The 18,202-nt window shown below is 37.6% G+C and overlaps 1 protein-coding gene across 12 annotated transcripts in view; it reads right to left on the reverse strand.

Annotated features, from left to right (window-relative positions):
• The window catches only part of MAPK10 (mitogen-activated protein kinase 10), a 198,023-nt gene that overhangs the window by 111,762 nt on the left and 68,059 nt on the right, over window positions 1–18,202 (reverse strand). Inside the window, exon 3 of one of the 12 annotated variants that reach the window (XM_027692831.1) lies at window positions 432–590. The exons of the other annotated variants lie outside the window; for them this stretch is intronic. The gene's annotated coding sequence lies outside the window, so the exon portion shown is untranslated. The remainder of the gene's footprint in view (window positions 1–431; window positions 591–18,202) is intronic. 12 annotated transcript variants of the gene reach the window in all.

Here is an 18,202-nt window from a genome sequence, read left to right on the forward strand (position 1 = left end):
AAAATGCGTGTGCACTACCAGTTCTTCAAAGGAATAAAAAATTAAGTAAAAAATAAGTTACATTTCTCAAATAATTATCTGGAAGCAACATAAACAGAAATAGAAGGCAATCCTATAAATAAAACAGCAGAGCACATGGTGCCATATTCTATGAAGTAACTGAATTTACCAACATACACCTGATAGAGTAATTACATGTAAAGAAACCACAACAAATTTGCTTCTTCATCAAATGTCAACTTATCTAGTGTTTCCTAAGCAATATGCACCACAAATTCTAAGCATCATTCATGTGGAGAAAAGCTCAAATTATTAGGTGTCTATGGATTCATTAACATGCAGTAGTCCTTGCAAGCATGTGTCTTTGTATAGTTACTCAGATTTATGTAACTGTGATAAATGTACACAATCTCATGTTTGATTTCACCGACCTTTTGTGAAGTGCTGTTCAGCACTGCTTCAAGGAGCTCGCAGAATGAAGAGCTAAGAGATACTGATTTCTTTGTAAGAAAGTCCAGTTGTCACCAGTTGCAGATTAGGAGGGTTAAAAATTACAACGCTCAGAGGCTGGACTCATATGCAACTGTTTCCTGAAGCACAGCTCAGAAAGGATCATTGATCTCGACAACATGAAGATGGTAAGTTGAAAAATGTATCCATATTTGTCAGACATTCTCATTTCTTTACCTACTGTGCAAAATCAAGTATAAGGAGTTCTGTAGGCAGGTCAAAATAACTATTGTAATTGGCTCAATGACCTTTCCATATATAAATGTATTACAAAGGCACTATTTGCAAATTCATTAAGGTACACAGAAAGAATTCAGTTAACATTTTTCTCAAATTCAAAGGGATACCTATTTTAATACCTTTCCTGGATTTACAGCTGCTTCTCTCTGCATACTGCTAGATCACTCATGCTAGAAATGAATCTACAGCTTTTCTTCCTCTACAGTGGAATGAAGCACATCAAATGGCAAGATATTTTAAAACCTCTCTGACAGAGAGCAAGCCTGGGTCTTTGTCCTGTACCACTTTGTACTGTCAGAAATGCACATTCTTGATGCACTTGAGCCCATCAAAATTTCAAAACAAAACAACCCCCTTCATTAAAATTCTGTCTGCACACTGGCAGTACTACAATTGTATATGTCACACTGGAGGACATTGTGAAGTTTAGGGACAGATTAATAGGGACGTGAGAGCCAACTCCCTTTGAAAAGGAGAGGGTTCGATAGCTTGGCTCTTTTCTCGGTTTTGTACTGGACCTGGACACAAAACCCAAATGCCTTCATGTCTCAGAGGAAGGCAAACTTGGGTACATCACACAGTCAGTCCACCTAAAGTTCATAGATGCTTGAAAATAACTTGGTTTTCTCTGCACTTCATGTGCGTTACATAACTGGTAATTGTTTTAAGATAGGAATAGACATATATTAAGACAGTAACCAGCAAAAATAGTAAAAGAAAAAATTAATCAAAATAAGCAAAGGAAAAAATCAACAGGTAGCAATGTACCTACAAATCTGGAAAATTAAACAGTATCTGTAATGGCTAGACATAGAAGAAAATGGGGGGGGAAAAGGAGATAATTGTTTTAATTTTACTTTTATCAATACCTAAAGAGGTTGTCTAGTCAACCAAAATGGACAGTAATGCTGCAACATTAAACATTACCTAATGTGATGCAGGTGCTGGGGCCCATCAGTGCTGGTCACTTTTCAAACATCACCTCCTAAGGGCACAGGAGCAGGCAATTCCAAAACATTGGAAGTCAAGCAGATGAGGTAGAAGGCTGGCTGCTCCAGCTGGATCCCTACAAATCTATGGGGCCTGATGGGATTCATCCCAGAATCCTCAAAGAGCTGGCTGATGTCATCTCAAAACCTCTCTCAATAATTTTTGATTGGTCTTGGCAATCCCAAAAGGTCCCAGTTGGCTGGAAGTTGGCGAATGTTGTCCTGATTTTCAAGAAGGGCAAGAGGCAGAACCCTGGAAACTACAGTCTCTCCCTGTCAGTCTCACTTCAGTACCTGGTGAAGTTATAGAGAAGATTATCCTGGGAGGTATTGAAAAACACCTAAAGGACAACACAGTCATTCTTCACAGCCAGCACGGCTTCATGAGAGGAAAGTCCTGCTTATCAAACGTGACTTCCTTTTATGACAAGGTAACCTGCCTAGCTGATCAGGGGAAGCCAGTTGATGTAATCTTTTTGGATTTCAGTAAAGTTTTTCATACTGTCTCTCATAGTATCCTTCTGGACAAACTGTCCAGCACACAGCTGGATAAACACATCATGGGATGGGTGAGCAATTGATTGCAACTGAACCTATACAATCAGTATAGGAATCAGTATAGGAATCAGTAGAAGTAGGAGGCTGGTCCCAGCTCTTCTCAAGATCGGCAAAAGGAGAAGGCTGTACAATTACTTCAGGTTTTCATAGATGCTACAGGCTAACATGCTTAGCAAAGAAAATACAAAATGTGTCACCATGAAACTAAATTTTCCAACAAAGAAGAGCCAGATAATACTAGATAAAAGGCAAGAAACATCCACAGTCTTATCCTAGAGAGACTCCCAAAAGGCATTCATGCTCAGAAGGAATAAGCTAGCAGTGTGACAAAGGGAACATAAATAATCCTGTACAGATACTGACAAGCATTTGTTGACACCCATTCCCTGAATATCAGTGGCATCTTGTCTTTAGATTACATTATTTATATAAAATACAAGATTTCTTACTCTCGTAACAGAGAAGCTTTCTATGATTGATATAGGTGTTTCAACCTTAGGAATAATTTTTATGCCAGTCCAGTAACTTCATTTCTGATTATGCAACACATCTGCAATCTCAAAAAAGTTACTGCAGTTGACACTTTGTCTGGTACTGAGTTACTGTAGTCAACAGATACCTTTCTACTGATTTCACTGGGCTTTGGATTATCTCATTAAATGGTGTTCTAGTTTGCAATAAAGGCATCATATTTACTGTGCCAACCTAATAGCTTTCAGTGATGTTTTCCAGTTCAGATTCAGCAAAGTAATTAGTCTAGAGTGTTCTAATTCCCTGATGGATATGCTTAAGAACTTTGCATAACAAACCTAAAACATCAAACTGAAAATTGCTTTACCGATAAACTGAATTTTAATCTAAAACATCTTTTTTTCTCTAGCTCTCTTCTCCCTTCCAAACAATGGAATGTGAGAAAATTTTGTAATTTTAAGAGAAACCTATCACCACTTAAATATTATGTAATATCCAAGACCAACGAACACATTTTAGTCAAAGCTGTGTATGACGAAGCAAAAGTGAAATAAATGAGAAACTTCTAGTTATTAACTTCTTAACATAAATCAGTATGACATTACTGACTGAGCTGCAGCACTGGGCCATTGTCCTAATTAATGACCAAAGAAACAACGCCATAGCAGAACGGACAATGTTATTCAACTCTGGCACTCACTTGTGGTACAGTGAATAGATTGAATTTGAGTCCTACCACTGTGGGAGCAGCCAGCACACTTCTCTAGGCAGCAAAAGCAATGGCAAAGCCACCTGGTGAGCCTCTGTCTTCCTTCACTGATTGTAAGCTGCTGCTAAAATCAGGTAGCTAATGGTCACAATTTAATTGCAAACTTGCAGGCAGGCAAGACACCATGAAATTAGTATTGGTTACCTACCTACCTCATTACCTACCAAACATTACCACCACATTCGACCGTGCCACTTGAATATGGCCTCTCAATATGTACTAGTGTAACTGAAACCAGAAGAAATGAAGGCCTGAAGAACAAGGCTGCCAACTATAAGGCTATAATTAGACTGTTTTCTTCAGCCAAGAATTTCATTTTGGGTTGCATTCAGTAAAAAAAGGCAGGTCAGTCAGAAATTTGGCTGGTTGACCTAGATACCATGCACCTTAGTCAGTTATTTTTACATCTCTTTTCATGGATTTATCTTCCTGGACAAAAATTAAGTCCTAAGTGTTCTTACAGCTGACATATTTAGACAAAGTTCCCTATGTATGAAATATTCAATGGGTAATATTTACAGTATTTGTAACATCTTTTCCTCAAAGTACCTAAAAATGCATTTTCACTAGCTTTTAGAAGAAAACACTTTTCAGTTCAGAAATCACAGGTTACAGTGATTGAAGAGAGTTCTGTCTCAGTAATTCCAGTTGGCTCCTCCATCAGCACAACATAACATGACAGCTTTCACAATGCATCACTTTCCTTAAACATAAACGCCATCTTTGTGAAGTACTGCCAAGAAGTTTGGCACAGTTGCCAGTCTGGATTACAAGGAGAAGACCACTACAGCACTGACTTGCTCAGAGCAGAATGCTGTTTGGGGAAATCCATCTATCCTTTTGCAAAAATCAAAGACAACAGGTAAAGTAGGAGTCACATCCATGGTAGTCACCTACCTATAATCCATACAGCAGATAACCTTCAGTGAAAAAACTATGAGCATCAGCTGTTGATGCTCTAACCTCACCACTACCAGAGCATTTTGGAGGCTCTGCCTGGTCCTAAACAACTTTAAGAAGAGATAGCCAGAAATGAACTATTGCAGAACACATTCATCACTCCTATTGCTGATGTTACGATTTCTAGGAATGGTTATAATGTTACACTCTATCTACAATACATTCAGCTTGCCATTTAAAGCTACCTGTGGGTTTACCTTTATGGATTTCAACAACAAAATCTGTTATTTGGCTGGATAACTAGGCTGCATCTTTCACTGAATTCATTATTATGAATACGACACAACTCAACAGTTGAACAAGACATAAGCTATTGCCATGGCACAGCACCACACACTTTCACAGCTTTCAGATCAAGTCTTAAATGCTTCAGCAGGGAAGATCAAATACTGCTTCATTGCAGCTGAAAGCAGGTACAGCTTTTTGTGGCAAATGCTCTTTGAGCAGTTCTTTCCAGACCAGTCACAACCAAAAAGACAAGATCTGTACCCACAGACCTGTTTATCAAAAATGGCAATAAGCTGTACAACAACAAAGAACAAACACATGAAACAGACAATGGCAATGGCAACTAGAAAGCTGAAAATATGATTTGGTTGATTCAACAATGGATCATTATATTTTACTTTCTAATTCTTTATTATTGAGCTATTATTATTTCTGTTAATTATATTGACTCCTACTTTTGCTGCAATGATTAAGAAGACAGGTAAGTGATTTTACTGAGAAAACAATGAGGGACCTTTCAGGTGTTGTTTGGAGCTGCACGGCTTGGTCTCTCTTCTCCTCACCCCATGAGCCTGTACAAATTCACTGCCAGTTCCCAAGTCATTAACCCAAGTGGTTTAACAAGCTGAAGGTCACCAGAAGCAAGATTTCCCCAGCTGCTGCTTTCATATCAGGCACTTGATTTGGCACCTGTCAGCCAAACTTATAGCCTGTAACACCAAAACACAGCCATAAACTACAAATACAGTGAAAAATGAGGTAAACAAATTATTAGTGTTCTCATACTGAGAAGTGTCAAGTTCTCAGTGAACTGGTAGACAAGAAAAAAAATAGTTAAAATAAAAATTCTAAAAAAGAACTCTTTCTCCCACAAAACAACAGAAAGGGTAATTAGTTTTGTGTTTTGGTTTTTTCCCCCATGAGAATGTCTCTTCAATGTCTAACACCAATAAAGAAAATCAATGTTCCCTGCATCCCCTTTCCCACCCCTCAAACATGACTATTTACCAAGCTCTGAGAAAACATTTGTCTCCTTCATGCTACTGGCACATTTTCCAGAAATAGCACTTTTGTGTTACCTACATCCCCGATTCCCAAATTCTGCATTTCTTTTCTTGCAATGTTTCTTACCATGCCTCTTTTAACATACTTTTTGTGTGTGTTTCTATTAAAACTACTGATACAGCATTTTGTATTTTAAGCAATTTTCCACCCTTTTGTGTGCTTCTATGAACTACAAAGAACTTTTGGCACCACACAGTGTGAAGCTGTTAAAATTACCTATTTGGGGCATGCTGATGTGTCAAAAAAATTATATACACTAGGAAACTTTCAGGGAAATGCCTCTATAATATTTGATAGAAAAAATACCATCCTTTTAAGTAACTACTATATGCATTGGTGTTTTAGAAATATGTAGTTGATTCTATAACCTTCCTTCTGAAAAGAGTTTTTCTTAATTCTGTTTAGAGATCACTTTCTGTTTCCTTGTGGGCTGCAGCTTTTCCCAGCCTGTTAGCTCTTTTCCGAGCACCTAATTTCTGGTAATTTCAGTTTGCTGCAGTACAGAAAAGTGAGGAATATCCATTCTAATTCCAAGTAAACCCCTACTGTTCCCACGTGGGCTTTCATTTTAGATCCTATCTTCTCTCTTCTATGATTAGACACTTCAAGAAACAATCACACCCAACAGGCGGAAATTTGCTCACTGAGTTTTAACAGTTCTCTGCCCATTACCCCATTAAGATCCCAAGTTCTTCATAAATGAAATCTAAAACAACTGAGGTTTTATTTAGTGGCTCACTTAAAGATTGTCAGCTTTATAGTGTAGATTTTAGCTTACTAAGTCTGTTTCAATACTTTTATACTCAATAAAAACATTAGAGAAAAAATTGTCCACCGTGACTCTTCCTATTCATCCCTCTTCAGACAGATTCAGTACACCCATATCACAGGTTTTTTTCCCAAGAGCTCATCTTTACGAAGCTGCATTATTTTTTACCAGCAATCTAGACAGATAACCAATGTCCATTTCAGGCTGAGTGTTGCACATCTTTGTCCTTCAAGCTTATATTTATCTCCCATCGTTCCTACCACCAACCCTAGAGCAAACAAAGAGTAGTCACAAGCCTGCAGTTGTCATAATCCTATAATTTGTCAAAAGCAGTGAAAGCACAGTTCTGTACAAGTAGAAAAAAAAGAGCTTGACTTCTTTCAGTGAAATGTTTGTCCTTCAACTTTCAGTCAGTCTGGGCACTGAACTGAAAGATGTCCTCAACATCTAAAAAACTGACACTACAGTAAAAAAATCTGAGTCATCAGGCAAGGAAATCCTCACTGATTTCAGTGTGACTATGAGACGTATGAAACTATCAAAAGTAAGAAGCTATAACTTGTTCCAGAAAAAGTGAACCCTCTTCTGTTCTCTGGCAGAGGTTATCGAAACCACTTTGAAAAGCCTCCAGACACCGCCAAATATTTTGTAAATTGCAGCTGCCAACCCAAATCACTAAAAACTAAAAGCAGAAAAGGAAGCCTTCCAGAAATTATTTAATGACATGGAATTATATCTACAATCGCCTCCTTTCTTTGGGATGCACAGCAAGTTGAGCCCTTCTTTGTGTCTGCTTTCTGGAATAGGAGTTCACTGGAGCAGAAATTCCCCTTATATTTGTGTCTTGTGCAGCACAGATAATGTCACCAGTATTCTGCAAATACAGCACTGTAGCAGAACATCAGCACAAAGCAGCTGATTGTCAAAGTGACTTTATAAACTCAAAACTTTGTTTCTAGAACATGGATCTTCCTGGGACTTTTTTTAGTGCCTTAAACTGATAAAAACCCAAGACAGTACTTCTCTACCTCTTCTTGTTTAGGAAAACAATACATCTGGCATAAACAAGCTTTTTCTTGCCCCTCTTCTCAATGCTTAGGAGTTTTAGGACAGTTCAAGGCTGGCTGATTTGTTCCTCCTCTCTTTCACAATATTACATGTAGCTATTCAAAAGCAATCTAATTAGGAGAAAAATAAAAAAAGCCAGTCAACCACCTTGCTCCACACCTCATACCTTCTAGAAACCAATGGTTTTTACTGGCATGCCAAAACAATGTATGACCTCGGACTGCATTCATGAGATTAATCTTTTGGGTTCCCTAAGGTGAAAAAAGAACATTTGGTATGAAAAATATTGGGATATTTTCTATAATTCTTTTTTTCTAGAAAATATTATCTATAATGACCCTTATACTATGTTACCTATTTAACATAGGCGATGACAGTAAAGGGGGACAATTCCTTTGAAAAACAAAATGCCCAAGAGCCTGCGTAAAACACAAATTTATCAGTTTCATAAGAGGGTTAGACAACTTCTTGCACGCTATATTGTTTTCAATGAAATGAACTCTACTGGGTGTCATAATCTGTTAGTTAATATTGGAAGTGGCCTGAAGGCCCCATAACAAATGCAACCTTCAAAAAGGGCAGCTCAAACAGTCTAAATGCACATCAAACCAACCAAAATGGTCATAATTCAGTAATCCCTTAAAGCTGAGCTCCATTTGACACAGAACAAATTACTACTTTGAGCCTTGGGACATATTCTTAAACTTGGACTTTTCAGCTCCCTCCTTTGAGATGGTTATTGCCCATCAGTTAAGGCATTTAATAAGCCATGGTTTAGGGAATGGACTGTGAAGTACAGATACTCTTGTACCAGAAATCAGACCATAGATGCAATACAAAAATATATTTTGCTATTTTTGCACATCACTTTGTTCTACAAAGTCCCAGAGTGACCTTATCACCATTCCATACCAGGAAGTCAGATGTATTACTGTAGCACACTTATTGGATAGACAATAGCAGATTGTAGAAAATCATAAGAAGACAACAGAAAGAGCTTTCCATATCAGTAGAGCAGTCTGATCCACTGGGAAAAAACATCTGTGAAAGGCCAAAACAAGAAGGGAATAGGGTCAGAAGGAGAGGGCTATTATTAGCAGCATATTACAACTGAAACCGTGTCTGAACATCCCGATACGTGCATACACTGAAAAATATATCAAATGTCCCAAACTCAGAATAAATGCACAAATAGAGGGTCTTCCTTCAAAAAAATTGTTTTAGTTGGATTTTTCTTCTTGTCATTCCACATGTTTATATATAGCTTGGGTTTAAAGTATTAAAAGTTAAGTGGCAATATATTTTCCATTTCTCAGACTACTGCCCATCTTGCAATTACCTCTGATGGGCCTTGGTGAAAGCTTTAAAGAATTAATTGGTCTGACTTTATCACAGAGCTGTATTCCTGTAGCTGAGCTTCCTTGTGCAATAGTTCCTCCTCCCTGGCATTCTTCCTAGATTCCCCTAAGTCCATTACAAATGCTGGCAGATAGACTTTTTTGCTGACACTTCTACTTGCGCAGAAAAATTGAATGCTTTTCAGCCTTTCTCCTGGACCCACACTACGATATCCTATCATGTCCTTAATAATTCCGTCTTTATCGTACTGAGTTTACAGGGGTTGCTGGTTCTTTCTTTTTAACTGAATTCCAGAAATGAGCCTTCATACTCAGATGACAGGGAGTTATAATAATGTTATAAAAGTGGTTTTTCACCATGGTCAAAATGAAAGGATGTTTTCAATGTATCAAAAAGCAAATTGCTTCTTTTTTAACAGGAATATAACAGAAATTGCCTGGTTTTTAAGTTACTGAAGGAATGCAAAGTATACTAATTATTTTCAGAAACATTTTATTTGCCATCATAAACAAGAGTAAAACTATTTCTCTGCCACCTTTCCACTGTTCTTCCTTTCCTATTTCTCAATTTTTGTTACCATTTTTGTCCCAGGGTAACCTCCATGGTCCCAAAATGTGAATCTCACTGAACGGTGGTAATCATTTTAAGGACTGACTAAAGCTCACAGAAGATGATTTTATATATCTCACGTTTCAGCAAAAGCTAACTAAAGTAAATTTGGGATGTTAAGTTCAGGCATGAACTTTGGCAAAGGCAAAATAAGCAATTACTTAAATTAGCATGGTTTTGGGCACAGTACACACCCATTGACTCCTCTGCCTAATTTGCTTGTGCCCAAGGCCTAGAGAGACAGATTTCCCATTGTTACTCAATAAAAGTTACTCAGTAAAAGCCAGGGGTACTGTGGAAGCAATTTCTGTAGTCCCTGCTCTCTGTGCTCCCCTTCCTCAGCACTCCATCAACTGCAAGAACAGTGAACCTTGCTTTCCAGAAATCTTGTCCCATACCACATAATTCTGGTGACAAACCTTAGGCTGACAACAAACCTTCAGCTACCTTTTACTGAATATTTCAAGTGATTCAACGCTGAGACATTGTTTAGACCTCCTTCCAAACATTTCAACCAAAGGAATATGCCTTACATCCCCTCCTATCAAGTCCTACAGAGGCAAGGCAGACTGTTGAAGGGTGAAATGGTTCCCCACTGAAGCCAGTATCTGTAGGTTTCTAATAAAGTTTCAATGCTGATGGTATCTTTTCTGAAGCTCAGATCCTGGACTCACTAAAACAAGACATGTTAATGGTTTAAGGCAACTATTTTGCAGAATACATACGGAAATTATTTAAATTGAATGGTTTCAGCCTCTGATCATAATATTGCAAAATTTTCTGGTGTTTTTCAAAAAAGACAGTAATAGAATCCTTATGAGATATTACAAGAGCACTTAGGGTATTAAAAACAATGAGGCCATGAAATGTATTTGATAAGCTTTTTAAAAGACTAGAATACTTAAAGTAGAAACACATGCAACAAACAATTTGGCAATTCCAGCACAAGTTATAGTTACGTCTTACTTACAAAAAGACCAGTTGCAGTCATTTCTGTTTCTATAGTCAAAATTCATGCTGCTACTACTACAAGAAATTGTCCTCTCTCATTTCCTAATAAGAAACTATCCAAACCACCTGTTGTATAATATATTAATGCTGATAATATAATAACCATAATAGAAAACGTAGTCTTTATTCCAAAGATGCTTTTCTTTGTCTGCATTGTCTTGATCCACCAAATTAATAAGTGTCTAACTTCAAAGAACAGTCATTATATTCATTTCCATGACATTTCTTACAAGCTTAGGAACTTGTTAGCGTGCACTAATCAAGGACAGCAGTACAATAAAAATAGAGCAACAGTGCATTCCTGACCTGAAATAACTCACTTTGTATGGAGATTCAAATTTCTGATTAATTACTTAAAACGTCACAGCAAAAAGTACATTCTAGGAGAGGAGATTCACTGGATAATCTGAAGTGCCAGCTGAATCTGCCAGACTGCAGTGTGATTTCAGAATGACATCTTGCCATTTTGCAAGATAATCTTGTGACTATCATGTGTGGCAAAATTACAGGTACAGCATACCCTAGCTAGCAGAGTCCAGTCTGTATTCTTTGTGTAGCACCTTGCCAGTCATTATTTGGAAAGCTATGGTTTACTTGCAGCAGTGCTGCCTCCATGATCACTTGGTTTATTTTACTAATTGCTCTCCGTTTTGGGAGTGATTTCTTAACATCCAGTGAAAACTTTTTTCCTCCTTTAGCTTTAGGCCATACATCTTGCCCTAGAATAAACACAAGCATTTGCAAAAGCAAACGGGGAACAAACATCTCAGTCTGGTCTTGTTGCAATATTCTTCAGTTTGTTCTCTGTATAATAGATAGCATTACTTTGTTGGTACAACACAGAAAACCTCAGTGGGAAGGCCCGTAGGCAACGACAGTCCTGATTGTCTTTAAAATATCATCAGCTATTCCAAGGGGGAAAAAAAAGCATATGAACAATATTCATATCTAACAGCTCACTGCATATCCAAATGTTATCCAGGATAAATCGACCTATCTATATGAAAACATTTAACCAGTCAACTGCCAAAAATTTTTTCTTACAATACCTGCAGTCTTTCTCCTTCCTATTCTCAGTTCTAAATATAAAACTATCATTCATGACAGTTTGGAACTGCACACAAGTCTCTTTTAAGTTTTTACAGACTACAGAAAACCAATACTGAATCAAAGCCATTGATTATAAAAGTAGATGTAAATTTGTTTATTTGGCTAATCTTTGGTACATTTGTATTGCCAGGACAGCGTAATGTGAGCAGAGCATAGCCTTAATTTGCATAGAGAAAGATGAAGCCATTGTAAATATAAGAAAAACTCTAAATAAAAGCACAGCTTACAGATGAATGGGCATATTAAAATCTACAATAAGTTTATCCAATTTTATCTTAGTAAGCTTCCTCACAAATTCCACTGTTTTAAAGAAAACAAGAAGCACTGACAGTGAAATAAATCAACATTAATACAGACCCTAATACATTTTCCATTTCATCTTCCTATGTGACAAAGGGAGCTATCCTGCAAAATATTATTTCCAAAACATCTGCTAACATCTGCATCCAGAACTGAGAGCTAGAAATTGGAAAAATTAGGAGAGTTAGAAATTATTTCTCTCCATAGGACCATACTAAAAAGCAGAAGTCAGATAAGGTAGACCTGTCATGTACAATATGAGTGATGTAAAATGTTAAGGAAAATGCAAATGGGATTTCAAAAAGCAATTACACCTTCAATCACTTCTTATGTGTGAAATACAGTCTATGACAAAGACCTTCTACAAGTAGATGCATTTTGAAAAGATGACATATTGGAGGAAATAAAGTGCAGTAGGACAAACAGCTTGAAATATAATTGACCCAACCTCAGTACCTTTCTTAACAGAAGTCAAGATGTTCAGAGATTAAATGATCTGACAATCCAGGTGAAGCTGCTTTTATCTGCATGTGTGGTGTAAAAATTCTAGTTATCTGGGACTACCCAGATCATTGGTTTAAGTTATTGTTTTCATGCCTTTCTCAACAAGGCTATTCTACCCACAGCACACGAGGCTGGAAATATCGAACATGAATCACAATATCCACATGGACATTGGGAACAGCCAGATAAAACCGTCATAATAAAATCCAATAAGCCATACCCTATTACAGCAAACACACAGAGAAAATGGCACAGGAGAGCTATCTGCTCACTGAGCTGGCTGACACTGATGCCATCCTGCGCCTAACTGCTCAGCTCTTCCTACCCTGAGAGGTTTCATAACACCTTAAATTCCAGGCAGCAATACCATTTGTGTTGTTGTCATAGCAATTCTGACAGTATAAAAATGGATAGCCACTTACAATTCCTAGGGGACAGTTAATTTCAGTAATTCTCTTCAGCAAATATCCTGTGTCAAGCTCTGACTGTGTGAACTGTTTGCAAGAGCAGAAATCTAGGACTCGTAAAAAAACTGACAAATCCACTAACTTTCCATAAGTGTCTGAGCACAATCAGCTCCAAAGTATTCTTTCATTAGAAATTCAAAAGTGAGAAATACTCCAAATCAGTGGAAGCCTTCAGAATCTTGCTTTAATTTCTGCATCTCTATTTAAAAAATAAAGGCAGCTTTATATGTCTTTCATTAAATTGCTGTGAGGCTTCCCAAATGCCTGAGTGCAAATAGTGTCCTTTTAAAAAAAGGAAAAGGAAAAATTATTTGACAAAAACCAACAACAACAAAAAAGTGCTTTAGCCATTGTGTATAAAAGTAGAAAATAAAGATCATCCTTCTTCTTCCCCTTTTTCCCCCCTCCAAAACCCAAACAAACTACTCAGTGATCTGAAGCTGATGGAAAACAAAACTGGACTATAAAAACCTCAGAAAGATGGAGGGTTAATTCTTATTTCTTTTCCTCCAAGAACAACTCCATAAAGTCTTAGCTTTTATCACACTAAATGAGACCAGACATAGAAAGGTATAAAAGAAACCACATGGACCATGTCTTTTTTTCTCTTCACTGTCACAGTTGTGCAGTGAAGTAGTCAATGTTATCAAGTTTTACAGATAACAAACAGAAAAGTATCTAACACTTATACGGAAGATTACATCATATTTTGTGCCCATTTGTTCCTAAGTAGTTCATAAAACTGCCATCTTACTAATCTCCTGAATTTTACAAACTGAAAATACAGGAAAATTATCTAAAGTATGAAAGACCATGGACAATTAACTAAACACCCTCTCAGTTTCTTATACAAAATAAGTAAATAAATGAAACACACTTTATCACTCTCTGACTGAAAGCCTTCTCCACATGCCCAAATACCATCAAATAGTTAAAATGTTATTTACATTTCCTAAATCAAGAGCACTTCTTTCTAAAGCCCACATTACACTGCAATATCTAGCACATATACCAGCTATATATATATATACACACACACTATACAGATTTATCTAATCATACATTGAACATATGTGGTCCTTTGAACATGGAAGCCTACATGGAAGCCTTTTAATTTGGCAGCCAAAGCAACATTTCTTGACTCTCCTCCTGTCCCTCACAGTGAACACTAACATTACTCATCTTTACTGAAAAATGGCCAGTGTTTCTCACAGAGTATGTTTCACAAGACATTTACTCATTGATCTATCAGCAGACTGTAATTTCACCTTGTTACAGAGGAGTGAACCCTAGGAACTCCATATGCAATCTAGTCATGTCCACGTTATGACAGTTTTGAACTGATGTTAAACATAATCTTAATTTAAGGCATAACAGCTCCTCATTTTTGGGTGCCTTTTGGGAGGGAAGTAATCACAATTAATGCTTCATATTCCGATCCTAAACAGCAGGTGTTCAAATGAAAGCTCCAAGATATCAATTGGAAATTAACTCTCAACATTTTCCACTGCTGACAGTGCAACAGTTGCTGATCATTTTAATAGTATTGGCGAATCTTCTCTTGTCAATAACTCTTTATTTTTAAAATAACATGGATTATTTTCTTCAGCTTAGATCCTGAACTCTTTAAGCTGCTGATTAAACTTGCGGTTCTCATCTATGACAAGGGACTGAGCAGTCTGTGATTAAGTTTCAGCTCAGCAGGCCATTTTAAATGCCAAAACCATTTCAAGCAGAAGTAGAAGGTCGATTCTCCTTCACATACCAGATATTTTCCATGCACAAAGACATCACAGGTTGAGACACCACCAAAGTCTCTTCCACACAGAAAACGTGAGCATTCTTTCAGGACGTGGAAAGCCTCAGTATCTTTTATTGTGTCAATGTTGTACTGCTCAGCAAACAAACAAAAAGATCCTTTTGCTGAGAAAAAATGTTTTCCTACACTTGCTAATATGGGTTTTTCAGATGTTAATCTACCACCAAACCACAACAGAACACAAAGCCCAGCATGTTCTGAACTCTAAGAACTCAATCCTTTCATGTATTACTCTTTGCAAAACATTATTAGCATAGTCTGTGTCTATTTTGTCCTCAGAACAGTGCAATTCAGTCCAAAGCAGGTATGCATGCTGCTGAAACGCAGGAATGGTGCTAATGAGTGAAGTAATTAGTCGAGAGAGGTCAAAAATCCAACTGTCATAACTACATTATTGTCACCTACATATAAGGTTCAGCTCCATTCTCAGACTCAAAATGAATTAGTCTCTAACAGGGCAGTTACATTTGCACCCTTCCTACACTCAGTAAAACTCAGAATCTTCCAACCATTCATTCTGTCCAATTCATGCACTATATATGCAGGAAATGGGCTCTCTCGAACCAGTTTTGGATCAAAGCTTAACTAATATCCTTCCTGCAATGCTAAAGATGCTTAAAAGCATTTACCAATTAATTTGTCAGAACCAAAACTCGGTTATGGTTTACAGAAAGAAGTATGCAGGAAATATTTTTTAGCAAAGTGATGAGAATCATTTGATTCTCATCAAATGAGAAGGAAAGTTTTCACGCTGAAAAAAATAATTGCTGCAGAAATGGCTTGAAGAGTGAAACAACATGTACAACACAAAAAGGTGTTGACTGTTCTAACACTTGCAAACACTTGTTTAGAAACATGACCCAGGTTGTCTAATGACCAGAACTGGAGATAACTTCTGCCTTAGCAGAGAATGTCAAGCTGTATCAGTCACAAACTAAATAAATAACAGAATTTATTTAATCAGGAATATTAGAACTCATTTATCAAACCCTTACCACGTAGCTAAATACCAAACACTTGCTTGCAAGTTGTATTTTGTACCTCAAAGTACAGGTCACGCTTGGGAAGTTACACGGAAGGCCACCGTGCCTTTGACAGAGATGTGCAAGAAGTAGTTTAAACTGCTGTTCCCTCTCATTAATGACCAAGACCCGTACCTCTCTGCAGACTTTGTAACAGGGCACAGGCTGGAAGGTACCATCTTACTAACACCATGAACAATGGCAGTAATATCTGCAATAAATAGCAGCCTCTGTTAAAAACTAAGAGAACTTGCATTATTTATCACACCAGCACTCCATTTGTCAACTGCCTTTAGAAAGAGCCATCACCAGCCATGCCACAAAAAAGACACAAAATCATGCAAAAAGTTTACAGAAGACACTGAAATGAAGGTCTTACCTTCTTCATGGCAAGAAAAGACCTAATTTATGTCCAAGAAGCTAAATGCAAAATTCTTCAGATCTTCTGGTCTTGTTTATATTTTATAATAATTTAAGGCTATTCTTACTTCTTTTTTGTTTGGTCTCAAGACATTGAATTCAGAAACAAATATACCTCACACAATAACAATTTCTCTCTTATTTTAATGTTTGGTTTCATTGACTCATGTCTATGGAGCCGAGAAATAAACAAGCATACATGACAGCAGGTGTAAATACATAAAACCCAGGTGTATGTCTAACTACTTCATCTTCTGCTCATTATTAAACCTTACAGAGGCAAACAATACTTGGATGCACTGTACTGAGCATAATAATCAGCATCAGGCCAAGAGGTCAGGTCTCACTCAGCAACGTTTCACAACATTTGAACATTACACCCATGACATGAATTTGAATGAGTTCTTTGTAACAAACACACACTTTCAGAGGGACAGGCAAAACGCATTTCTGTCACCTGTGCTGTCAGTTACTGCCTCAATGCAGCAGGTCTCTTGACAGATACCAAAAAGGGGGAGAAAAAGTGCAAAGAAAAAAGGGACATAAAGCAGGATTTCAGACTGCCCAGTTTCAGCATGTTTACCTTTACAAAAGCTAAAGATAAAATCACTGCCTGCAGACTCTTCTCATAAAGCTGTGCTTCTCCAACAGCAAGTCATGACTGCCTTGAGAGTTGCAGAAGTAGTCAGCAGCAGCTCACTTCTACCCTAATCAACAGGGGTTTAATTCTTGTGAGGTAGAAGGAGAAAAGCTGTAAAATTACCAACCTTAATGCTCACGACAAAGCGACAACTAACTCTTCAATTCCTGTCAACAGCTGCCATTCCTCTAGAGGGACTGTAAACCACCACAGTGAGGAATTAGTGCATGGAAGACAAAAACTGAGGCTGACTGAAAATGCCATAGAAAGACAGAGGAGACAAAGGGGATCATCCATCTGAAATGCTTAAAGAAAACGGCCTTGTGGGGAAGCACACAAATCAGACGGGGTGGTATCCTTCTTCACCAATTTCACTCCCCCTTAATTCCATTTCTAAACTTGCTCACTGCCTTCCCAATTCGATGCATTCCTTCTTTCAAGTATCTTTTTTTTACCTCTACACCTATTTTTTTTCTCCTTTTCCTTATTTCATTTTCTTTTTATTGCTCCTTTTGCAACTTCCCAACTTCCTTTCTGATTCTTCTACCCAGACTGCCTACTCCTTTTCTAGTCTGTCCACTCATTTTGCAGTGGCCAACACTTGATTTTTTTTTTTCCTTTCTTCTGTCCAGAACATCCTCTTCTTATTTTTTTATTCAGTATGTCCCTACCTGAGCACACGCTTCCCACTTCTATACTTTCTTCCTTTTTCCCCCTCAAGGACACTTCTTGACTTTTCCCATACCTTTAGTTACTTCATTTCTTGTCTTCCGTCTCCAGACTGAGATTCCAGAAACAAAGCCAAGCCCAGTGTAAACTCTGGCATAATAGTCCATAATCAATCAAAACAAGAGGGGTGATTATTTGCTTTACTGGTCAAAGACAGTGAAATGGATAGGTGAGAAACAAAAGCAGTATAGGCAAGAGCAGTACTTTGATCATATTGATGCTGCTTCTCTAGTCGTGGCTTGGAGACCACTAAACCTTACTGCTAGACACCAATGTTTTCTGCAGTTCTGCCTGCATGGTCCTTTGCCTCAAGAGTCCTCATTAGAAGAGGGGACATGATTCACACCAGACTAAGGGAAAGGAATGAATCCATATTTTATATTAGAGCAGACAGAATGGCATTTTTTTCATCTACTTCATGCAATCCTTCATGGATACCTACACCACCACAGACAACCAGCACAAAGTCTGTTGGGCAGTGAAAGACCTGTTTTGAAGTAGCCTGGGAGCAAAGAAATGGTAGGAAGCAAGTGACTGATTTCCCAGTGATGTGCCCCATGGTTAAGTTACCCTGGAAATATGGAA

Source organism: Neopelma chrysocephalum, unplaced genomic scaffold (assembly GCF_003984885.1).
Source record: "Neopelma chrysocephalum unplaced genomic scaffold, ASM398488v2 Primary Assembly neopelma1_88, whole genome shotgun sequence".
NCBI classification, from domain to species: Eukaryota; Metazoa; Chordata; class Aves; order Passeriformes; family Pipridae; genus Neopelma; species Neopelma chrysocephalum.